This window comes from Pleurodeles waltl, chromosome 3_1 (genome assembly GCF_031143425.1).
Source record: "Pleurodeles waltl isolate 20211129_DDA chromosome 3_1, aPleWal1.hap1.20221129, whole genome shotgun sequence".
Classification (NCBI taxonomy): Eukaryota; Metazoa; Chordata; class Amphibia; order Caudata; family Salamandridae; genus Pleurodeles; species Pleurodeles waltl.
This window is the reverse complement of record NC_090440.1, coordinates 841,855,965-841,881,299: the sequence shown is the minus strand read 5'-3', so window position 1 is coordinate 841,881,299 and position 25,335 is coordinate 841,855,965. Positions and strand designations below refer to the sequence as shown.

The following is a 25,335-nucleotide window of genomic DNA, read 5'->3' as shown; positions in this document are numbered from 1 at the left end:
AATGGACTGTCCCGAGAACTGGAGAGGAACTTAATCTGTACTGAAACACTATATGACAGAAAATATCTACAAAATTAGTTCTATTGAGCATGAGCACAGCGAGATAACTGATGTTCAAGAGCTTAGGCTATTACTACATTTCAGCTTCAACTAAAACTTCAAATAAATATTTGAGTTTCCTCGGTTTCCAATACAAACAAGTCAAGGATTATTCTAGCAGGTGCTAAAACTACCTTGTGCACCACATAAACTGGGAAAATGTAGGTTTTTACATTATAACTAAAACGTCATTTTTACTCAGGGCCTGATTTAGGGTTTGGCAGATGGAAAACTTCCTCACAAATGTGAAACATATCTTGTCCTCCATATACAAGTGCCATAGGAAATGGTGCACTTGTAATACAACAGATGGGATAACTGTCACTTTTATGAAAGAGCATGCCATCCAACAAACTCTAAATCAGACCCTTAGTTGTCCAATTTGAATGTCTGAGGGGTTTTAAAAACAAAACTGTTAGACTTGGCATCATTGGCATAGTCCCCCCTAACATTTTGCCTATACTTCCCAGGCTGCTTCTGTGTGCTGGACTCTGTTTTTGCTGTTTTTATTTGCTCTGGACACTTTACCACTGCTGAGCAGTGCTAAAGTGTAATTCGTCCCTGTATGAATTGTATGTGTACATTGGCTTATCCATGATTGGCATATTTGATTTACTAGTAAGTCCCTAGTAAGGTGCACTAGAGGTGCTCACGGACTGTAAATCAAATGCTACTAGTGGGCCTGCAGCAATGGTTGTGCCACCCACATTAGTAGCCCTGGAAACATGGCTCAGACCAGCCACTGCACTGTCTGTGTGTGCAGTTTTAAACTTCTGATTCGGCTTGGCAAGTGTACCCACTTGCCAGGCCTAAACCTTCCCTTTTAATTCATCTAAGACACACCAAAGGTGTCCTGACTCTAGGTAGCTCCATGGGCAGGGTGCAGTCTATGTTAAAGGTGGGACATATACTTATGTGTTTTACATGTCCTGACAGTGAAATACTGCCAAATTTGTTTTCACTGTTGCAAGGCCTATCTCTTAACTTGGGGGCTGTCTTTGAATATTACTAAAGTGCAGATTCCCTTTGGGAGCAGATAGACATCTGGTGCATGGGGTCTCTGAACTCACAATTTAAACATACATCTTTTAGTGAAGTTGGTTTTTAGGTTGTGTGTTTGAAAATGCCACTTTAAGAAAGTAGGCATTTTCTTGCTTAAACAATTCTGTGACTCTGCTTGTTTGTGGATTCCATGTCTGGGTCAGTTTGACAGTGGGGCTGTTTGTACCTCTCCTCTAGACAGCAACACAAAGGGAGCTGGGGTGTAGCCTGCATATCCTGATGGGCCATCTGGGCTGAGGGTAGAAGTGGACACTTACACCTAAAAGGGCTGTGTCTGCCCTCATACAATGCAGTCTCCAACACCCCAGTGTGTGTCTGGGGCCTGGCCTGGGCAAGGCAGGATCTTGAAAACAACTGAGACTTCTCTTTGAAGTAGGCCTGCTTCAAATGTAGAAAGGGGTATAAGAAGAGCACCCAAAACCCCTGAAAATCAGATTACTTCTGGAACCAAGAGGAACTTCTGCCCGGGAGAAGCTGGAGGAGGAGCATTGCCCCTTTGCCTGTGACTGTGCTTTACTGGGTTGGCCTGCAGTAGCTGCTTCTGCATGAGAGAGGACAAAGAATGGCTTTTGTGCGACTTCCCACTTGTGAAGAATCTCCAAGGGCTTCATCTGAGTTTGCCTCTGCTAGCGCTGGTGCTTTAATAAAAAAATTGTTAATGAGTGTTCATATATTATGAATAATGGATTTGTGTAGAAAATATAATAATGTAGAAAAATAATGCATGCGTTTGAAAATATGGTTATGATGAGTAGCAGCCAATGTTCACAAAGTGTACTTATTAATATTCTACTACTGTGAAATGTTGAATATATGTTTTGACTAATGTAGTAATATGTCATATTAAAGGATATGCTTTATGTACTAGCTTTATTAATTGTAGGGCTTAATTTAGCGAAGGTCTTGGCCTACTTACCAGGCCTCATGTCAAGGCTGTATTTCTTAACGTTTAAATGAATGACTGTCCTAAAGAATTAAACTGTGATTTTCCATTTTTTAAATGTGCTCAGAGCTGAAAAGTTTCCTCATGAGAACCAACTGCTAGAAGATGCTGTTCTTGCTAATGTAACATTTTGTGTGTAAAATGTGTGAGGCTGACTTTCTCAGGAGGACAACAATGGAGATACTAACTGGAGTAGAAGCTGCAACAATATTGTTACCTGATGAGCAGGATGATGAAGCCATTGCAGGACAACTAATCAACGACATGTGAACAGACAAATAGTAGAATTCATAGATTTAGAGTTTTTGTTTTATTGGACACAGTGTGAACCTACGATTCCTTGACCAATAGGGATTTGAGACATAGGGGGTCATTCTGACCCTGGCGGTCTTGGACCGCCAGGGTCACGAATGACGGAAGCACCGCCAACAGGCTGGCGGTGCTTCACATCCCATTCCGACCGTGGCGGTAAAGCCACGGGCGGCCCGCCGGCGATTTCCTGCCGTTTTTGCCCCGGCTGGGAGAATCCACCAGGGCAGCGCTGCAAGCAGCGCTGCCCTGGGGATTCTGACCCCCGTACCGCCAGCCTGTTTCTGGCGGTTGTCACCGCCAGGAAGACGCTGGCGGTAAGGGGTGTCCTGGGGTCCCTGGGGGCCCCTGCACTGCCCATGCCACTGGCATGGGCAGTGCAGGGGCCCCCTAACAGGGCCCTGGCCAGCTTTTTACTGTCTGCCTAGCAGACAGTGAAAAGCGCGACGGGTGCAACTGCACCCGTCGCACCGCCGCAACACCGCCGGCTCCATTCGGAGCCGGCTCCTGTGTTGCAGGCCCCATTCCCGCTGGGCCGGCGGGAATTTTGGAATGGGGGTGGCGGTATTTTGGCCGCATGGTGGCCAAATGGCGGTTCCCGCCAGGTGGGCGGCAACCGCCGCCCACCAGAGTTGGAATGACCGCCATAGTTTTAGTAGTTCTGATTTAACGAGACTACACTGAAAGAACACAGGTCCATTGCCCATTTTCTTGCTGGCCGAAAGGTCAATATTTCTTATGCGTCTTGACGAGAGACATGCTTGACTGTATTTACTTAAAGACTTTGGGGGTCATTCTGACCCTGGCGGTCATTGACCGCCAGGGTCAACGACCGCGGGAGCACCGCCAACAGGCTGGCGGTGCTCCCAAGGGCATTCTGACCGCGGCGGTTTGGCCGCGGTCAGAAAGGGAAAACCGGCGGTCTCCCGCCGGTTTTCGGCTGCCCTAAGGAATCCTCCATGGCGGTGCAGCTTGCTGCGCCGCCATGTGGATTCCGACACCCCATACCGCCATCCTGTTCCTGGCGGTTCGGCCGCCAGGAACAGGATGGCGGTATGGGGTGTCGTGGGGCCCCTGGGGGCCCCTGCAGTGCCCATGCCAATGGCATGGGCACTGCAGGGGCCCCGTAAGAGGGCCCCACAAAGAATTTCAGTGTCTGCTTAGCAGACACTGAAATTCGCGACGGGTGCAACTGCACCCGTCGCACCCTTCCCCCTCCGCCGGCTCCATTCGGAGCCGGCTTCCTCGTGGGAAGGGGTTTCCCGCTGGGCTGGCGGGCGGCCTTCTGGCGGTCGCCCGCCAGCCCAGCGGGAAACACAGAATCACCGCGGCAGTCTTCTGACCGCGGAGCGGTGTTCTGGAGGGGGAACTCTGGCGGGCGGCCTCCGCCGCCCGCCAGAGTTAGAATGACCCCCTTTGTGTTTTCTGAACTTTGATCCTGAATCCTGATGCCTTGGTGATCGACTGATGTCCTGAGGATGAAGAATTACTCTGCTAGCTGATCCACACTGAGGATAGGTATTATGAATTAGAATACCGATTATCATGCATATTTGCTCTTTCTTTCTAGGTACCAACAGCACTGTCTTAATAGACCCATAGTTAGATGTTTTTCACAATTCATGTGACAAAATTATTTGCATGAAGCCCAACATGCCGATACTAATCTGATGTTAGTCAAAGATCCTCACTAATGAAATTCTGGTAATAAGGAATAATGTTTGATGAATTTCGTTGCTGAACTCGAATGTATGTAATCACTCTGACGCAGTTTACTTTGTTATAAATTTGCACTGTAAACTTAGAATGTGTCTTAGTTCAAGCTTTAATTAGATTACGTTTCTTCCACCGCTTTGGACAGCCAGTATTGTTTCTGTATGTGTTTCATTTGATTTTGAGTTTAATCTACGTGACCTAAGCATTGTTAATATAGGGAAATAAATGTTCTAACTTTTATTAAAAGGTGTGGTTATTCATAGCTGAAAGGTCATGGTGCGTGAAAATTACTGACTCTATTGATTATTGATGTTATTGATTATTGGTGAATATTGATATTGTGTATTGGTTATTGATCTTTGATTTGCATGTACCGGAGTTATGGTAAGAACATCTTAATTGCGAGTCAAAAGGTTCATCGACCTATTCGCGTCCCCTTGTAAGTCTACTTATTAAGGTCAGACGCGCTAACAGATATGTTAGCAGACTGATGGTTAGTCTACTTAAGGGCTTATCATAGACCACCGGTACTGGTGTTAACAGTATTGGTAAAGAGACTTAATTGTTAGTCTCGTTAAGAGCCCATCATAGACGTCCAGAGATAGTAACAGAGGTGAAGGTTCATTATTACTGAGATTTGGATTTTATTTTTCATTAATCTTAATTGGAGAGAAAATGTTTCCAGAAATTACTTTCCCAGAATCTCAGATCCTGCCAATGGTTGTAGGAGGATGTTCTCAGCGTTCTAGTGACAGTGTGAATGAAGTAGGTTGCATTTGCACAGCTTATGTAAATCGCAGTTGAATGGTGAGGTTTGTGAGAGTTTAGGGAGTTTACGTACTCCAAATGATGTTGCAGAAGGAGTGTGCGTACTCTGCAGTTTGAGAGTAGAGAAGTCGTCGAACTTCACATGTGTGTGGTGCTTTGTGCTCAAAAATTGTCCACGTGGTTGTTGATGTACAGACCCTGCGTGGTCTAAGACTCTGAGTATATTGAAAAGTGTATGAGACACTTTGGTTTTATGTTGTAATCTGCCTGGTTTAGCAGGTCAGTTGGGCGTAGTCGACAAGTCAGAGTGAAAGAAAATTTTTACTGAGATTTGGCGAGTCCTATGTCCACCAGGACAGACCCACTGATCTGTTGAGAGTAAAATTTGCAGGTCGATTTTGCTTGTGAATCTGGGAGACTGAGAAAGAAGGAGTAGCTGTTAGAGCGAGAGCCATCAGTGAAAAACTGAAAAACCCATAAGGTTTCTGAAGCAATTGTGTTACCTTTCCTGTAGTAAACCAGCAGATTTGTTTTTTTGTTTTTGATTTGTGCTCGCAATTTTTACGCTAGTGTGTGTGAATCGGAGTTTGGGAGGACGAGCCGCAAGACTTTGTCAGCCACAGTACGTGTGAGTGTGACGTCATTGGAGCCGCACTGGGATAGGTTGGTTAGTGGGAAGGGTCGCGCACCGATTGGCAGCCAGCCGTGAGAGGCAATTGTTTGAGAAAGTAGGTGAAGGGAATTCTGGGATTAAAAGTCACTTCCTGATTTGATTTTGAATAACAAAAGGTTGAAAAGATAACATTTTCAAAGCTTTAAAGAGTGCCTTAAGGGGAGATATGTATATTACAACGAGAATAGGCGAGGCTACACCGCCAAAAGGTACAGCAACTTACATTGTAATGGAAAATGGAAGAGAAGGGTGTCACGCCATGTCTTTGGCAAAAGCAATGGTGCAAAGTGACAGAGAAGAATGGGAACTTAGCATTTCCTACAAATGGGACGTTCAATTTGAGGGTTTTAGAGCATTTAAGGATGGTGCTATATGAATCGAAGCCCCTTCTAAGACCAGCACAGTTTGAGGCATTAGCAATTTTGGAGCTAGTAGCCAGACAGCAACAGCAACAGAAGTTTGAGAGGAGGATGAGAAAGGCAGAAAAGACTGACAGATGCTAGGTGGGATAGTGATCAGAGAATTTGGAGGATGGAGACATTGCATGGAATTAAATTGTTTCCGGCAATAACGCAGGACAATGAGAAGGAAGGAAGGAAAGCTACTACAAAGACTAACAGAAGTCCGTCTGAAAGTAGGGAGGCTAGAAAGTCTTCAACAGTGGAGGTAGAATCAGATGATGATGAGTTTATTACACAGTTATTGAGAAATCTCCCACCACCATATACAGCACATGAGAGTGGTCAGAGTACCATTCTGATCCAACAGCTCCGACACAGGTTAAGGGGACGAGTCCGATGCAGGTTAATGCTAGCCTGACACAGAATCCGATGCAGAGTGGTCTTAATGTGCCTACTACTCCTATAGTGCAAAATCAGATGCAACACCCACAGGTTCAGAGAATTTACCCTGATGTGCCCATTATGGAAACAACTTTGAATGTAATGGTGTCTAGGGAACAGTCTTTCCCGAGACCGATGTTGGTTCAGACTGAACCAACTCCACTTTTACTGCCCCAAGTACAGCCACAGGTAATGCCAAGATTCACTCCAGTAACAGGGACACAGTCAGATATGACTCCGATGATGAATCAGAACATGTAAGTTACTCTCCCACAGAGCGTAAGTGCCAGACCAACCCCAGATGCTATATCGCTGCCTATTACTGTTGGTCTAGCCGTACCCTTATTTGCACAGAAGAAACCTACGGTAGGTGAAGAGGGAGCAATGTCCCAGAGTATAACGAAGGGAGGTCATAATAAAAATGCTTGAGTAGTCTCTCCTGTGAGATAGACTTTTGGCAGTTCAATATCATTGTTAGATCTTAGTCCATTTGTAGCACTTCCAGATACTGTGGCAGGGCCAAACGTTAGCCAGAGTTTTAAATTGTTGACACCGCAGACCGCAAATGCAGTTGCATGGCAGGTGCCACCAGTCCAAGCAAGTAACATTTCTTTGCAAGGACTGACAGCTCAGCAGTCGACTGAATGGTTAGACATAGCTGAACACCCCGCAGAGTGCTCCTAAGGGAGAGGAGTGTTTGATTATGCCAGGATAAGCATAGTGGCAGGTGAACTCATTGAGGGAACTATGAGTGTGAACAGGTTAGAATCCTACACAGAGGCAGAATTTAGATATTTGTGCCCGAAGAGTACGAGGGAAGGGAGCAATGTGCATCAGAAACTAGCAGAACTGGCAGAGAAGTATGGCATAGAAATAGAGAAAACAAAGCATTTGAAAAGGAGTTACAGATTAGATTTTGAGGCTTAAGATTTTGAACACATGAGATCTGCCGGAATGAAGGCACACCTTGAGGAATTGCTTCAAAGTGCCCAGACCTGGGAAGCATTAGACAATAGGAAGGCAGATGGGTAAAGAAAAGAGACAAGAGGAAAGGGGACTCTGTGGAGCTGGCAGCAAATGTGCAGCAAGATAAAGATCCAGTGAAAATGTTACCAATGAGAGAGATTCTAGGACGGAACTTTGTTCATGTCCCTTGGAGCAGAAGTGACATTCTATTGTTTACAAATGATTATCCAAGAGTGAGAGAGAAGCCAGGTAAAGTGGTATTAGCAAACAGACAGGTTTGTGAAACTTGTGAAGTGCCTGTGGGAGGACTTGAACACATTACTAGAGATAGTGGTTCCAGATGATCTGTGGATCGAGTGTAAGAGGAGTGTAGTCTGGCCAACAAGCGAACCAGAGAGAGACAAGAATACAGGTGCACCGTCTCCTGAGGCAATTAAATATTACTTTAAGGTGATTGAATTTTTGAAAATGAGAATTTCGCCCAAGAATATTGATTGGCAGAGGATTGACAAGACAGATCAGGAAGCAAAGGAGTTGATACGTGCATATTATGAGAGATTGTTGCAGGCGTTCAAGCATTACAGTGGTACAGAGACAATTGAGGTGAGAGACATGATTCATTTTGCGTTCAGATTTGTGGAAGGGTTGAGAACTGAAATTAGCCAGATGATTAAGAGTCATTTGATTTGCTGGCAAGCAAAGCTGATTGATGAGATGTTGCAGTATGCAAAATACTGCAGTAAAGACATTGAAATGAAGCAGAAAAGGCTGAAAAAAAGGAAATGGTGATGCAGATTAAAGCAGCTCAAACGGGAATGCAAGGGAATTTTCCATAACAATTGCAGCAGCAGGGGAAGATGCTGTTTCAGTCCCAGATGAGAGGCAGAGGTCGTGGAGGTAATGTGAATCGTGGTCCAGACGTAGGTACTGTAGGGATTCAGAATGATGTGTAAGGAATGAATAAATAATTGCCATGTCATGTTTGAGGAGTCGCTGGACATTGGAAGTGGGAGTTTCCGAAAATGGTGCAGGAAGGTGTCGTTCAGCAAAGTAATTACATCAATTCATTCCAGAATATGAGGGGGCCGAGAGTGAAAGGTCCTAATCCAAATTTTCAAAATAATGTGAATCAAGTGCAGAATTTTCAGCCCATGCAGCAGGTGCAAATGCCACGTGTACAAATGACACAGTTGCAGCCAATGCAACAGCAGGTTCCCATGGTACCTACACCTCAAATTCAAATACCTCAAGCCCCAATGGAACAGCAACAGATGATGCTTTCTCAACAGGTCAGAGACTTAACCAAAGTAATAACACAGTGCACCAATTCTCGTTACACAGTGAGAATGAAATAAATGATGATTGGATGAGTGGCAGTTCAGATGAGGAGCCATGTGTGCTTGCAACTTCCTTAGAAGTAGATCAGAGAGGTCCTTATGTGAAGGGAAAGGTTATAACTCACAGAGTTTCAATCTTGGTTGACACAGGAGCTTTACACTCTACAGTGAGAAGTTCAGATTGTAGGAGTAGTGAATCAGTATTTGACCAATTACAGAACCGGTTTTGGTTACAATTGGCAACTTTTAGGGATTGCACAAGTTTGTAGTCTGCGATTCAAGTCCAGGATCCCTACTGGGAAGAGATTTGCTGTGTAAAATGAAATGTTTGATTACTTGTTCAAATGATGGAAATGAGATTCAGATGAATAGTGATGATGAAGATGACCAAACCCCAGAGTTAGAGGGGGAAACTACAAATGAGGAGTACCCTCTGATTTAATTTTTCCCGATGTTCACTGTGAAAGATCTTCATCCTGATTTGCAAGGAACAATTAAGGCTAAAGTGTGGGATTTCACTGGAAAAGAAGTAGGTCTGATAAAGGGAGTTGAACCAGTTAAAGTTACTGTAAAGCCGAATGCAGTTTTTCCTCAACTTCCCCAGTACCACATGCTGCAAGATGTCCTTATGAAGGTTGCCCAGATAATTGCAGACTTTGTAAAGCAACGGTGTTAGAAATGGGGTCTGGTTGGCAGTCAGGTTACCTCCTGTCAAAGCAAGTTCCCTCACTCTAATCAGGGTAAGTCACACCTAATCCAAATTATCCTGTGCCCACCCTCTGGTAGCTTGGCACTGAGCAGTCAGGCTTAATTTAGAAGGCAATGTGTAAAGTATATGTGCAATAAATCATGCAATAACACAGTAGACCACCACAAATATACACCACACAGTGTTTAGAAAAATATATAATATTTATCTGGATAAATGGAGGTCAAAACGATTAAAATGCAATAAGTATATGTTGGGATTTCACTGTAAAAATGATATAAAGGGGGTGAGTCCTAGATTGGCGGGAACCGCCAGAAGACCGCACCGCGGTAAAAAGACCGCGGCGGTCATTCTGACTTTCCCGCTGGCCTGGCGGGCGACCGCCAAAAGGCCGCCCACCTGCCCAGCGGGAAAGCACCAGCAACGAGGAAGCGGGCTAGGCAGACACTGAAAATCAATGTGGGGCCCAGTTAGGGGGCCCCTGCAGTGCCCATGCCATTGGCATGGGCACTGCAGGGGCCCCCAGGGGCCCCACGACACCCATTACCGCCATCCTGTTCCTGGCGGTGAAAACCGCCAGGAACAGGATGGTGGTAAGGGGGTCGGAATCCCCATGGCGGCGCTGCCGTGGAGGATTCCCTGGGGCAGCGGGAAACCGGCGGGACACCGCCGGTTTCCCGTTTCTGACCGCGGCTTTACCGCCGCGGTCAGAATGCCCCCGGAAGCACCGCCAGCCTGTTGGCGGTGCTTCCTCCGTCACCTGCCCTGGCGGTCATAGACCGCCAGGGTAGGAATGACCCCCAAAGTGTCTTCAGTTTCTTAATAGCAACAAGTGTCTCTTGCAAGCACAAAGTACCTGGTTTGTGTTCAAAATCTTTGCAAAGAACCGCAGAGGAGAAGATGTGTGGAAAACAGGGAGGTGTGTGTCAATTTCGCGGGCCGCACACAGTGATGCGTCGTTTATTTTTCCCACAGGGAAGGCTTTGAGACGATTTCCGGTGCTCGTCTTGGATCCTTTTCAGGATGTGGGGTTTTAGGATGCCCCGGGAACGATGTGTTGAACTCTGGCACTGACAGAACAAAGTCACAGGGGCCCGTCGATCTGGTGGACGTTGCATGGAAATTTCTCCGCACGGCAGGTGCTGCATCGATTCCTCTCCAGGAAGTCAGGCTCGGTCGTTCTGGCTCGGCTGTGCGTTGATCCAGTGGGTCGTGCATCAAATTTTCGGTGGCTACGTTGGTGCTGCATCGATCTTCTCAATGTGAAGTCGGGCTGCGTCGTTCCGGTTCGGCATGCAGGGTATTTTTCACTGCAATGCAGGCTGTGCATTGTTTCTGGCAGGCTGTGCATCGATTTTCACCGCACAGGGAGTTCTTCTTGCAGGAATTAAGTCTTTTTGATCCTGACACTTCAGGGAACAGGAGGCAAGCTCTAGCCAAGCCCTTAGAGATCACTTCTCAGCACAGCCAGAGCGCAGCAAGGTAGCAGGGCAACAGCAAGGCAGCAGTCCTTCACAGAAAGCTGTCAGGTGAGTCCTTTCGGCAGCTAGGCAGTTCTTCTTGGCAGGTTGCAAGTTCTGGTTTAGGTTCTTCTCCAGGAAGTGTCTGAGTTGGTAGGGGAAAGGCTCTGTTCAAATACCCAAATGTGCCTTTGAAGTGGGGGAGACTTCAAAGAGTGGCTTAGAAGTGCACAAGATCCCCTTTCAGTTCAGTCCTGTCTGCCAGGGTTCCAGTAGGGGGTGTGGCAGTCCTTTGTGTGAGGGCAGGCTACTGTCCTTTGACATGTAAGTGTCAGGCCCTTCACCCTCCCAGTCCAGGAAGACCCCTTCAAAATGCAGATGTATGCAAGTGTGGCTGAGCATCCTGTGTTTGGGGTTTGTCTGAGTGAGTGCACAAGGGAACTGTCAAATTAACCTGGCCAGACGTGGATTGTAAGGCACAGAAGGACTTAAGTGCAGAGAAATGCTCACGTTCTAAAAGTGGCATTTCTAAAATAGTAATATTAAATCCAACTTCACCAGTTAGCAAGATTTTGTATTACCATTCTGGCATACTAAATATGACCTTTATACTTCTTTCAGATCAGCAGCTACCACTTAAAAAGTATATGAGGGTAGCCCTAATGTTAGCCTATGAAAGGACCAGTACTCACAGCAGTGCAAAAACGAATGTAGGAGTTTTACACTACCAGGACTTGTAAACTACATAGGTACATGTCATGCCTTTTGTCTACGCAGCACCCTGCCCTATGGGTTACCTAGATCCTGGATTAGGGGTGACTTATATGTAGAAAAAGGGGAGTTTTATGCTTGGCAAGCACTTTTAAATGCCAAGTCAAAATGGCAGTGAAACTGCATACACAGGCCTTGCAATGGCAGGCCTGAGACATGGTTAAGGGGCTACTTAAGTGGGTGGCACAATCAGTGCTGCAGGCCCACTAGTAGCATTTAATCTACTGGCCCTGGGCACATCTAGTGCACTTTACTAGAGGCTTATAAGTAAATTAAATAATCCAATTGGGTATGATTGAATGTCATCATGTTTAAAGGGGGAGAGCATATGCACTTTAGCACTGGTTAGCAGTGGTAAAGTGCGCAGAGTCCTAAAACCAGCAAAAACAGTATCCAAAAAGTGGAGGGAGACAGGCAAAAAGTTAGGGGTGACCACCCTAAGGCTGTAAGGTCTAACAAAGGGGTTTTGAAGAAAGTATTGAGCAGTCCATGTAATTCACTGATAATGGGTTTGCAAAAGCCCTGTGGGAAAGTGCGAATTGTCCAGGATTTGAGGAAAATAAATGAGATTATGGTCAAATATTGTCCTGTGGTTACAAATCCAGCCATGATAATGTTTCAAATTCCATGTGATGCTGAGTGGTTCACTGTCATTGATTTGTCGCAACCCTTCTTTTCCCTGCCTCTTCATGAGGATAGCCAATTTCTCTTTTGTTTCAAATTTTTGGATTGAGTTTATTGTTGGTGCAGAATTCCTCAAGGGTTTTCAGAGTCACCTTCCATATTCAATCAGATCTTGAAGAAGAATTTGGAGTCGTTGGAATTGCCTTTCCAATCGACCTTGGTGCAGTACATTGATGACTTACTGATTGCGCCCAAAATAAGGGACGAGTGCAAGTATGATACGATTGCTCTGATATGGTGTTGGACTACTGCAAAGGTCTGGCTGATGTAGTTGGCTCTTTCTCTCAGCAGGTGGAGGCCACCATACTGCCACTGATCCATGACCCAGAGCACAACCTGAAAGCCGGAGACTGGGTTGTGGTCCAGAAGCACGAGGGAAAAAAAATAGTTTGGATCCTCGTTGGAAAGGACCATTCCAGATAGTTCTGACAACTACCACAGCTGTTAGGTGTGCTGGAATTCCAAATTGGATTCATGCCAGTCACACGAAGAAAGTGGCATGTCCACTGGATCATGAAGAAGAGGAGTTGTTGAAAGTACCAACAACAGTGAAACAAGTCTCAGGGCAGGAAAGGGAACAAATAGGAACTGAGACCGGATCTGAGCCCTTTGAGGATGGTTCAGTCACTCCTGTGAGAGACAAAGGAGAAGACCTCCAGGAGGGTGATCGAGAGCCTATCTCAATAGAGGCAGCAGGAGAGCCCAGAAGCAGACGATCTTGAGAGACGAACAGAGCAATTGCCAGACCCAGAGGGAAAAGGAGTTGAGGTGGATCAAAGTTACTGTGATCTGACTCCTCCTGAACCAATTGCATGTCCATCAAGAGAAAACACCACAGAACTAGGGGAAGGTTCAGGTTCCCCTCTAAAGAGAACACTGACAAAAGGTCCACTGAAAAGAGATAAGTGACCAGAGTCGCAAGGAAAGGGAAAGTGAAAGGAAGTGGTGTTGAGGCAACAATAGAAGAGAAGATCTGAGTGAAGGAGAATTGAATGGTGATCAAAAATGGAAAAGAAAGAGAATAGCAAGTCAAAGATACACAGGTCCTGAATGGACATATGCAACTGCGAGTGAATGGCAGAAATAATTGTTGTCTTTTTCTTTTGATAGAGACATTCCGGGTCAGTATTTTGGCACTTGAAGGAAGCTGATGAAATGAACTGTTGAAACAATTTGAGAGACTTTTTTTTGAGAAAGAGACTGATGAAAGTAACCGGAAGAGACATTGATAACCTGATTTGACTTTTGAAACCTAATTTGGACAAGACAAGCTACTTACCGATTTTGACAAGGGACCCTGGAAGTGAGACTGAAAGCTGTAAATAACGGCAGAAAGAAGAGTTGTTTGTTTTTGATTTCTGCAACAGTTCTTCCAAATTTTCTTCTGCTTTCTGATTTTTTACAGATCATGAGTAACATTAGCCAGCAGGGTAGAAATACTAGGCACTGTAAATATGTGAGTATTGGTTTGGCGATTATGTGCGGGATATTGTTTGTGGTGTTGATTGTGGGTATGTCTGTTCCTGAAGAGTAAAGCCAACCATACTTCTGCTTTTGATTCAACTTCTGCACTAACGGCAATAGAGAGGTTTAGGTTAGACGAGAAGTACTTGCATGGTGATACTAAAGCTTGATGAGAACTTTCTTCTAATGTCTTCTATCACTTGTTGAGTGAGTATGTTGAGACGATGGATGCACGGAATTGTTATGTGTGTATGCAGATTCCTTCATCAGTTGAGGAAGGAGTTACATATCATAGCTTGCCTTTAACATATGGAATAAGTTGTAGTCTGCTACTAACAAGAGTTTATAACCAGGAGTACTTTCATTACTTTCATTCAAATGATGACATGGCATTTTCGTTTGTCCGTGTAATTAGGTATTGGAGTAAAGTAGCTAGGGATAATGACATAGTAATAGTTAGAGGTTTCTTTGAACCTACATTGATCTTTGGCACAGCTTATACTCACAGGAATAATCTACATGCTTGCTCACACCTTTAGAGAAAAGCTTCTTAGATCACACAGATGACAGGTGAAAGGCATCGAAGGAGAAGTTAGAAAAAGGCTTAGAGAAAAGGACTTACAGGAATGATTATGCTTATTTGTGATTAAAACGCAAAGGAAACTAGCTTTAGATGCGCAACACATAGGGAAACTTTGTATATACAAGCCTAAACCACGCACTGACACTTTGGGGGTGATTCCAACCCTGGCGGGTGGTGATAAAGCGGCGGCCAACAGGCAGGCGGTCAAAAAAATGGAATTCTGACCCTGGCGGGAACCGCCAACACAGCCCGCCACTTTAACACTCCGACCGCCGCGGCGGGACATACAAACAGCGCGGCGGTCACCGCCAACAGGCAGGCGGCAGACAATGTACCGCCCACACTATCACAACTCACCAATCCGCCACCTTTTCCGGGGCGGGACCCCTGCCGATAAAAACACGGCGGAAACAGACTACGAACGGGAAAACGCTCACCTCTATACACTCCACGAGGACGGAGGACAGCATGGAACCCGAATTAAACATCCTACCAGCTATTGTCTACCTGCTCATCTACCACGAGTACGAACTCCGGCACAGAAGACAACGGTGAGTACTGCACCTACAACACAGGGGAGGGGGGAAGACGAAAGGTTACGGGCACACACATACGCCCCCCCCCCAACTATCAACATACCAATGCAGAGCAACAACTGAGTGACACCCCCAAACCCCCCTGAAAAATGCAAAGACATAATAAAAATGTTAATTTAAATTTATGTATAAATTAGGTTCATTGAAGTCATGGAAAATTATCGATATGAAATATCAAAGCAAAAATAATGAACAGTGCGAAAGCTATGTACATAGTCAATAAGTCCTGCTCAGTTTGTCAAAGTTCCACAGTCCGTGGGCCAATGTCTACCAAACACATGGGCAAAGCCCACACAGGAGACCTTAGTCCGTTGGAGAGAACACTGCTGGGGCATCAGATGACAAAACTACAGGCACCTCAGGTGGAAGGGAAGGGGGGGCACCTCAGCCACATGAGTCCACGACGCCAGAACCATGAAGGGGTCACCATGCCCACTGTGCCATCCTGGGGAGTGCAAAGCCACAGTCTCACAAGTCTCTACAGTGGGTGGTTTGCCCACTGTGCCATCCTGGGGAGTGCAAAGCCACAGTCCATCAGGTGGATTACAGACTCCACTGGTCATGGAGGAGGCAGGGTGCCCAGAGTGCAGCGTGAACACTAGCTCGACACAGAACCGGCACTGTCAATGGGCCAGCGGAGCTTGACAGGAAGGGCCCAGCGGAGCGGTGCTTGAGATGAAGGGCCCAGTGGAGCGGTGCTTGACAGGAAGGGCCCAGCGGAGCGGTGCTTGACAGGAAGGGCCCAGCGGAGCGGTGCTTGAGACGGTGGGGCCCAGCGGAGCGGTGCTTGAGACGGCGGGGCCCAGCGGAGCGGTGCTTGAGACGGCGGGGCCCAGTGGAGCGGTGCTTGACAGGAAGGGCCCAGCAGAGCGGTGCTTGACAGGAAGGGGCCAGCGGAGCGGTGCTTGAGATGGCGGGGCCCAGCGGAGCGGTGCTTGAGATGGCGGGGCCCAACGGAGCGGTGCTTGAGATGAAGGGCCCAGCGGAGCGGTGCTTGACAGGAAGGGCCCAGCGGAGCGGTGCTTGACAGGAAGGGCCCAGCGGAGCGGTGCTTGAGACGGCGGGGCCCAGCGGAGCGGTGCTTGAGACGGCGGGGCCCAGCGGAGCGGTGCTTGAGATGAAGGGCCCAGCGGAGCGGTGCTTGACAGGAAGGGCCCAGCGGAGCGGTGCTTGAGACGGCGGGGCCCAGCGGAGTGGTGCTTGACAGGAAGGGCCCAGCGGAGCGGTGCTTGACAGGAAGGGCCCAGCGGAGCGGTGCTTGAGACGGCGGGGCCCAGCGGAGCGGTGCTTGACAGGAAGGGCCCAGCGGAGCGGTGCATGAGACGGCGGGGCCCTGTTCAGCGGTGCCTTTCTTCACGGCGGGGCCCTGTTCAGCGGTGCCTTTCTTCTTGGCGGGGCCCAGTTCAGCGGTGCCTTTCTTCTTGGCGGGGCCCTGTTCAGCAGTGCCTTTCTTCACGGCGGGGCCCTGTTCAGCGGTGCCTTTCTTCACGGCGGGGCCCTGTTCAGCGGTGCCTTTCTTCACGGCGGGGCCCTGTTCAGCGGTGCCTTTCTTCACGGCGGGGCCCTGTTCAGCGGTGCCTGTCTTGTCTATCAAGGGAGCCAGACCTAGCCAGGACTCCCTGCTTAGTCGCCCTCCGACCGTGCAGTTGCTGGACCCTCCTGTGACGGAGTCCTGGGCACGTGGGTGTCCTCCGTCACACCCGGGATGGGGCTTGTGGGGCCCTCCTGGTCCGCGCCCCTGCTGGCTGACTTCTCCGCCCTGCTGCCCTTGCCCTCCTTCGATGAGGCTCTCTGGCCCTTGCCTCCCCTTGATGTTGTGGCAGGTGACGGGCCACGACTTTGCTCCTTGGGGGCAGCCGTGTCAGCCTTCTCACGGCGGCCCTTGGTTTTACGGGTTCTCTTTCCAGGGGGGGGCTGGCTGTCCCCTTGCTGCTGGCCGATGTATCTGTGCTGGGAAAGGGTGGACTCCAAAACCTGTGCACAATGGTCAGACTTGATGCAGGGCTGGTGGTGGCTGAGGTGCTCTTCGGACTCTTACCAGATGGAGGGGGTGGGTCAGGTGGTGCAAAGAGGTTAACTTTGGAGAGGAAAAGTTTTTTAGGAGCAATGGGAAGGGTAGGTGCAGTGGGTATGGGAGTGGAGGAAGAGGATGTGGTTGTAGGAGAGTCAGGTGTGCTGTCTTTGGGTGCAGGTGCTTGTGACGTAGGCTGTCGTGAGGTGGTTGGCTGTTGGGTGGGTGGCTGGCTGCGTTTGTGTGTTTTGGAAGAGGGGGTGACAGACACAGTGGGAGAGGACACAGGGGATGTGTAAATGGCAGTGGCGGTGGTGACTGCACGTATGCGGACTGTATTGGAGGGTGTGGTGGTGATGGAAGTACTGGCTGATGGTGGTGTGCATGCAGGTGTGAGTGGAGACGTCACAGGGAGGGAGGAGGGAGACGAGGAGGAGGGGGACACAGAGGTGGTAGTGACTGTTGCCATGTCTGCATCTGGATGTTGCTTGGGTGAATGCTTGTGGGATCTGTGGTGCTTATGTCTGGATGAGGTGCCCTTGGGTGTTGAGGTGTGTGCAGGCTGGTCTGATGGTGTGGATGGGATAGGCTGAGGAACAGGAGACTGGGAGAGGGTGGAGGCAGTTAGAAGAGGGAGGCTGGAAACAGGGACAATGGCTGCCGTCAGTGCTGAGGCCAGAGCATTGAACGATCGTTGATGGGCAGCCTGACCCGAATGAATGCCCTCCAGGTATGCATTGCTCCGATGCACCTCCCTCTCTACCCCCTGGATGGCATTCAAAAGGGTAGACTGCCCAACAATGATGGTCTGTAGGAGGTCAATGACCTCCTCACTGAGGGCAGCAGGGGTAACTGGGGCAGGGCCTGAGGTGCCTGGGGCGAAGGAGATGCCCGCCTTCTTGGGTGAGCGGGCACGGAGCGAAGGCTGAGGGGCTGCTGGGAGGGCGGAGCTGGTGTGCTGGGTGGCGGCTGTACCTGTTGAGGCGGGGGGCACGGATGTTGCCGCCACCGCTAGGGAGCTCCCTTCGGAGGACGTGTCGGTGTCGCTGGTGTCACCACGGGTCCCCGTTGTGGAGCTCCCCTCGCCCTCCGTATCACTGGTGACCTCGGTATCTGTAGCATGGCCCACCGGGGCCTTGTGAGTTGCAGCTCCCTCGTGCTCCGATGCCAATTCTCCTCCGCCTGATGATGCTAATGCACACATGCACAAGAAGATAAAGAAAAAGGGTGGGGGGAGAAATAAAGACAGGTTGAGTGCATGCATTGTCAACACCGTTGTCGGAGAGGACAGACACAGGAGCCTCCAGCACTACGCCGCGCAATCAGGGTACACTACTCAGTACTTGTGACTAGGCCTACAGGTCTATGGACAACAAATGCACACATGGGTGATGCTGGACCATGGATTGCTGTACTTGGCACCCTACAGAGGTGGGGGGCGGGGGCACAGGGCCATGCCTAAAGGAGGGGACTACACTACAGAAAGCGCCCTGGCCTAATGTCACCCACAGCCCTCTTCCCCCACCGAGACACCTCCACTGCGCGTAAAGATAGCAGAATGTGCTGGTACTCACCCCCTTGTGTCTGCTGTGATGTCCTCACGCGCCCATCCAAATCGGGGTAGGCCACCGCCAGGATCCGGGACATCAGGGGAGTCAAGGTACGACTGGCACCCCTCCTACGTTGGGAGGCCATCCCCAGCAGTGACTCGGCGGTCTTCCTGGTCCCGCGGCGGATGTCCTCCCACCTCTTTCGGCAGTGGGTGCCCCGTCTGTTGTGGACCCCCAGGGCCCAGACTTCCTTGGCGATGGCACGCCAAATGTCGACTTTCTGATGGGCGCTGACCTATTTGACATGTACAGGGTGGGAAAAGAAATTTCATCATTTTTCTGCATGTTAGATGTGATTGCCCCCCCTCCTCCCCAACCTTGCCATGTGGCACATGCTCTCATCTGTCGTGCCTTGCACTCCTCATTCGCTCCCCACCCCACCATCTTACATCCACCATACACAACCCAGGCATAGCCCATTCAACGTGCACCCAGTGTACTTACCTGTTGGTCTGGAGGACCGTAGAGTAGCGCATACTGGGGCAGGACCCCATCCACAAGTTTCTCTAACTCTTCTGAAGTGAAGGCAGGGGCCCTTTCCCCAGTCGCAGCAGCCATTGTCTCTTCCAGACCGAGGTCACAGCAGCACTTGCAGTATAGGTCCTCTCCTGTGGATGATCAGGTCTCGAGTGATTAAGCAGATAGAAAATGGCGGTCACGCCCGCGGCGGTGCGTGCCGCGGCGGTGCGTACCACGACCGCCGGCGCACATCGTCATTGGCTACTGAAACCCATAGGGTTCAATGTTAACCAATGCGCCTTCGCACTGCGGTCTTCGACCGCCTACCGCCACGGTGTGCCACGTCAGCGCGTTGACCTCACATCCCACTGTCACACTTCTCAGGTCAGGCAGCCGCCATTAAAAGGGCCCACATGGCTTAATTTCTACTGCGTCACACAGGCCTAGGCCTTGCATTGCCACTCATACAAGCCTTTCAATGCATAGCGATTTGTGTACTGTGCAAGCTGTGTGAACGTACCTGTGGGTTGCTTGACTCTGTACTCCATGTTGTCCTTCCTAGGCACCGTCCGCTGGGACTTGCGAGGAGAAGGATGAATCCTCCCGTGTACCGACCGCTGGTGGACCTGTCGACAATGGAAGAACGACATATTATACTTCGATACCGACTTGACCGAGCCACTATACATGAACTGTGTGCCCAGCTGGAGCCAGACCTGATGTCCCCCATCCGCCAACCCACAGGAATTCCCCCTCTGGTGCAGGTTTTGTCAGTACTCCATTTTTTGGCAAGTGGGTCTTTTCAGACAACAGTGGCCATGTCATCAGGGATGTCTCAGCCTATGTTTTCTAAGGTTTTGTCCAGAGTGTTGTCTGCCCTGATGAAATACATGCGGAGCTACATTGTTTTCCCTGAGGAGGGTGATTTGGCCACTGTGAAGGGTGATTTCTATGCCCTTGGACATATCCCCAACATCATTGGTGCCATTGATGGGACCCATGTGGCTTTAGTACCCCCAAAAGACAATGAGCAGGTGTACAGAAATAGAAAAAATTACCATTCGATGAATGTCCAGGTGGTCTGTTTGGCTGACAAGTACATCTCCCATGTAAATGCCAAGTTCCCTGGGTCAGTGCATGACGCGTATGTCATGCGAAATAGCAGCATCCCTTATGTGATGGAACAGCTACAGAGACACCGTGTGTGGCTAATAGGTGACTCTGGTTACCCCAACCTGCCTTGGCTATTGACCCCAGTGAGGAATCCCCGGACCAGGGCAGAGGAACGGTACAATGAGGCCCATGGGCAAACTAGGAGGATTATAGAACGGACCTTCGGGGTCCTGAAGGCCAGGTTTAGGTGCCTGCATATGACAGGTGGATCCCTAATGTACTCACCAAAAAAGGTGTGTCATATCATCGTGGCCTGCTGTATGCTTCACAATCTTGCATTGCGACGCCAGGTGCCTTTCCTGCAGGAGGATGGTCCAGATGGTGGTGTTATAGCAGCTGTGGAGCCTGTGGAGAGTGAAGAGGAGGAAGACAACGGGGACGACACGGACAACAGGGACACAGTTATACAACAGTATTTTCAGTAGCACACAGGTAAGAATCACCCACGCCATTTTACATTTACTTCTGGCCTCCTGCATCTCTACTTTCTGTGTTTCCCTCCAGTTCCTTTTAACTGATTTTTGACTTTCCCTTCCCTTCTCAGAGCTGTATGACCCACTGCGTGACTTCTGCTTTGTTTGCCCATGGACTAATGCTTATTGACATTGGTATGTTGTCATCACAATGTAACTGAACATTATTGCACCGTTATGTGTAATACATTTGTTAAGAATACAAGCAGACTCCTGATTTTTGAAGTGCAATTAGTGATTTATTTTAAGTGCTACATATAGGTCCATGATAGTAAAACGGTGATGGGTGGGGGTGGAGTAATGTCCATGGTAGAGTCCAGTTCTCAGTCTCACAGGTGCATTGTCCATATGCCTGTGGAAGGATGGAGCAGGGGCTGTTTAAGGTTTGACAGGGTGACAATGTGGGACAGTGGGATGACATCAGGGGGTATCTTATGCTGGCGGGGGTCTTGGCATCCTACTCTGTCTTCTTGTGTGATCTCAGGTTCCGCTTGCGGGGTGGTTGATCTTCAGCAGGAGGTGGGGTTCTGGTGGCCTGTCGTTGTGTGGGGGCCTCCTGTCCACTAGCGCCGGCGGAGGTGGTAGGCTGTTCGTGGTCCTGGCTAGTGACAGGGGCCCTTTGTGGTGCCACATGGTCCCGCAATGTGGTGACTATCTGGTTGAGGGCCAGGACGATGGTCCCCATTGCGGAACCGATGTTCCTGAGTTCGTCTCTGAACCCCATGTACCGTTCCTCCTGCTGTGCCTGGATCTCCTGGAACCTGGCCAGTACCGTCGCCATCGTCTCCTGGGAGTGGTGGTATGCTCCCATGATGGTGGTGAGGGCCTCTTGGAGAGTGGGTTCCCTGGGCCTGTCCCACCCCTGTCGCACAGCAGCCCTCCCAGTTCCCCTGTTTCCCCGGGCCTCTGTCCCCTGGACGGTGTGCCCACTACCACTGCCCCCAGGTCCCTGTTGTTGTTGGGGTGGTGGGTCAGCCTGGGTGCCCTGTAGTGGCGGACACACCGCTGATTGACGCGTCCTGGAGACAGAGGCATGGGCCCGCTGGGTGGGGGCTGTGCTGGTATTCCCAGAGGGGGTTGGGTCTGCTGTGGCCTGTGTCTGTGTGTGGGGAACCGACTGTCCAGAGGTCCCCGATGGTCCGGGCTGGTCATCAGGTTCTAGGTCGACAGAGCTGCTGTCATCACTGGGGGCCTGTTCTGGGGATGGGATGGACAAATCTGGACCCTCCTGGCCGGTGTGTTGGCGTTCGGGCCCTGCAGGGGTATGGTTATTGCTTCTGTGTGTGCCATGGCGTGCGATTTGTGGGTGCCCTTGTCCCCCAGTGCTGGCATTCCCTTGTGGGAGGAGTTGTGAGGGTGGTTTGTGGGGGGGGGGATGGGTATGTGCAGTGGTCATGCTTGGGTGATGGGTGTTCATGGTTTGTGTTGGCATTCAGGGATTGGTGTTGGGTTGGGTGGGTTGTGCTGGTGAGACATTGGCAGGGAGGATGTGTGCTGGGGGGTTGGGGGTGAGGGTGGGGGTGTGGGTTGGCATGCTGGTGGTTGGGGGGGGGGTGAAGTAGTTGAGATTAGACTTACCAGAGTCCATTCCTCCGGCTACTCCAGCGAGGCCGTCAGGATGCAGGATGTTAAAGACCTCTTGCTCCCATGCTGTGAATTCGGGTAGAGTGGGTGGGGGTCCGCCGCCAGTCTTCTGCACAGCGATGTTGTGTCTTGACACCATCGACCGCACCTTACCCCGTAGGTCATTCCAGCGCTTTCGGATGTCTTCCCGATTTCTGGGATGCTGTCCCACAGCGTTGACCCTGTCGACGATCCTTTGCCATAGCTCCGCCTTCCTGGCTATTGTGGTGTGCTGCACCTGTGTGCCGAAGAGCTGGGGCTCTACCCTAATTATTTCCTCCACCATGACCCTGAGTTCTTGGTCCGAGAACCTGGGGTGTCTTTGGGGTGCCATGGGGTGGTGTGGATGAGGTGTGGGGTGCTGTTTGTGGTGATGTGAGTGGTGGTGTGTGGTGATGTGTGCGTAGATGTGGTGTGGGTGATGATGTTGGGTTCCTGTGTGTGTTGTGGTTTGCGTTCCCTGTGCTCTCTCTCTGTGTATTGCGCCTTGTCTCTGAATTTCGATTTATGGGGGTTTGTGGGTGATGTGGGTGTGTGTTTTATATGGTGATGGGTGTGTGGGAGTGTTGTGTGTATGTGTATCAGGTGTGTGTATTTGGAATTGTCCAATGTGGCTGTGTTTTGTATGGGTGTGTGTATTTTGAGCGCGGCGGTGTGTACCGCCAATGGAATACCGCGGTTGAAAGACCGCCGCGTGGATTCGTGGGTCGTAATGGCATGGGCGTGTTTGTGTTGGCGTGACGGTGGAGGTTTGGTCATCTCCAGTTTATCGCTGACCGCTGATGAGGCGGCCTTCCGTGGATGTCGGGTTTTTGGCGGTTTGGCAGTTGTGGGTCAGAATGACCGTGGCGGTTTACTGCGGCCGCGGCGGTATAATGGCGGTCTTCTGACCGGCAGTAAAAGCCTTTTACCGCCGAGGTCAGAATGACCCCCTTTATTTGTGGGAACAACTGAATGTAAGCATGTGTTTTTGTTTAAGAGTAAATTGACATTCATGCTGAATGGACAGGATCAGGCGATTCTCGGAATGTATTATATCTGTGGTCTAAATGCTTATTAATGCCTTCGAAGAGGATGGTATGGGACATGTTATTTAGGGATAGTTTTCACAAAAATTTATCAAACAGATGATTTAAAGAAGTTTCCGAAAATGACTGAATTACATCATGTGAGACTGTGGAGGGAATCTTCTTCTGGTATAGTGGGAGATATGTTTGGAGCAACGATTCCTTCAGTGGGAGACATTCTGAATTCGATAAGGATTCAAAAGTTGTCTACTATTGTGGATAACATGCTGACAAATTTTTCAGGAGCCATACTCCAGAATCATCTTGCTTTAGACATTCATTTAGCAAAGGTTGGCGGAGTCTGTAGAATGATTAATTCTAGGCATTGTTGTTCGTATATTCCAAAAAAAAGTAAAGAAATTAGAGGTTTACCTACTAATCTTACTAATGAAAGTGCTGATTTGAAAGAATTGGAAGAGCCAGGTGTTTGGGAAAAGATTGGTAAAGGTTTTGCTTCAGTGAGAAATTGGCTCCGCAACATTTGGAATGGGATACTATTGAAAATATTGCAGGGGATATTAAATATTGTGGTTTGCCTAATTGGAATAAGGGGATTGTATAAATTGTGCAAAAGAATTACATTAAAAAAGGTCAAAGAATAATTAGAGGAGGGAAGAAAAGAAAAGGGAAAAATTCTATATGGAAAATTCAAAAAGGGAACAAAGGTATAAAGGGACCGAACTGACAGAATGTTAGCTGATGCACAAATTTGTGGGTAGTAGTTAGTGTGATGACTCAATTAGTCATCAGTGGAGGGATTGCTAGCACAGGTGCTTTAATACAAAAATTGTTAATGAGTGTTCATGTATTCTGAATAATGGATTTGTGTAGAAAATATAATAAAGTAGAAAAATAAAGCATGCATTTGAAAATGTGATTACGATGAGTGGCCGCCAATGTTCACAAAGTTTACTTATTAATATTCTAAAACTGTGAAATGTTAAATATATGCTTTGACTAATGGAGTAATATTTCATATTAAAGGTTATGCATTATGAATTAGCTTTATTAATTGTAGGCCTTAATTTAGCAAAGGTCTTGGCCTACTTACCAGGCCTCATGTCAAAGCTGTATTTCTTAACGTTTAAATAAATGGCTGTTCTAGAGAGTTAAACTGTGATTTTCCATTTACATTGTTAAAATGTGCTCATAGCTGAAAAGTTTTCTCATGAGAACCGACTGCTAGAAGATGCTGTTCTTGCTAATGTAACATGTTGTGTGTGAAATGTGTGAGACTGACTTTCTCAGGAGGAGAACTATGGGAATACTGACTGGAGTAGAAGCTGCAACAATATTGCTACCTGATGAGCCAAATGATGGGGACATTGCAGGAAAACCAATCAATGACATGTGACTGGAGTAATAGAATAATTAATAGATTTGGAGTTTTAGTTTTACTGGACAAAGTGTAGACATATGATTCTTTGACCAATAGGGATTTGAGACATAGTTTTAATAGTTTTAATTTAACAAGACTGTCCTGAGAGAAGACAGGTTAATTGCCTATTTTCTTGCTGGCCGAAAGGTCAATATTTCTTGTGCGTCTTGACAAGAGACATGCTTAACTTTATTTGCGTAAAGACTTTACGTTTTCTGAACTTAGATGCTGAATCCTGATGCCTTGCTGATCGACTGATGTCCTGAGGATGAAGACTGACTCTGCTAGCTGATCCACACTGAGGATAGGTATTATGAATTAGAATACTGATTATCATGCATATTTGCTCTTTCTTTCTAGGTACCAACTGCACTGTTTTGATAGAGCCATAGTTAGATGTTTTTCCAAATTCATGTTACTAAATTATTTTACATGAAGCCCAACATGCTGATGCTAATCTGATGTTAGTTAAGGATCCTCACTAATGAAATTCTGCTAATAAGGAATAATGTTTGATGAATTTCTTTGCTGAATTCGAATGTATGTAATCACTCTGACA

The 25,335-nt window shown here is 48.4% G+C and overlaps 1 protein-coding gene across 2 annotated transcripts in view; it reads right to left on the bottom strand.

Annotated features, from left to right (window-relative positions):
- The window catches only part of VWCE (von Willebrand factor C and EGF domains), a 424,528-nt gene that overhangs the window by 180,145 nt on the left and 219,048 nt on the right, over positions 1 to 25,335 (bottom strand). The window lies entirely within an intron of this gene.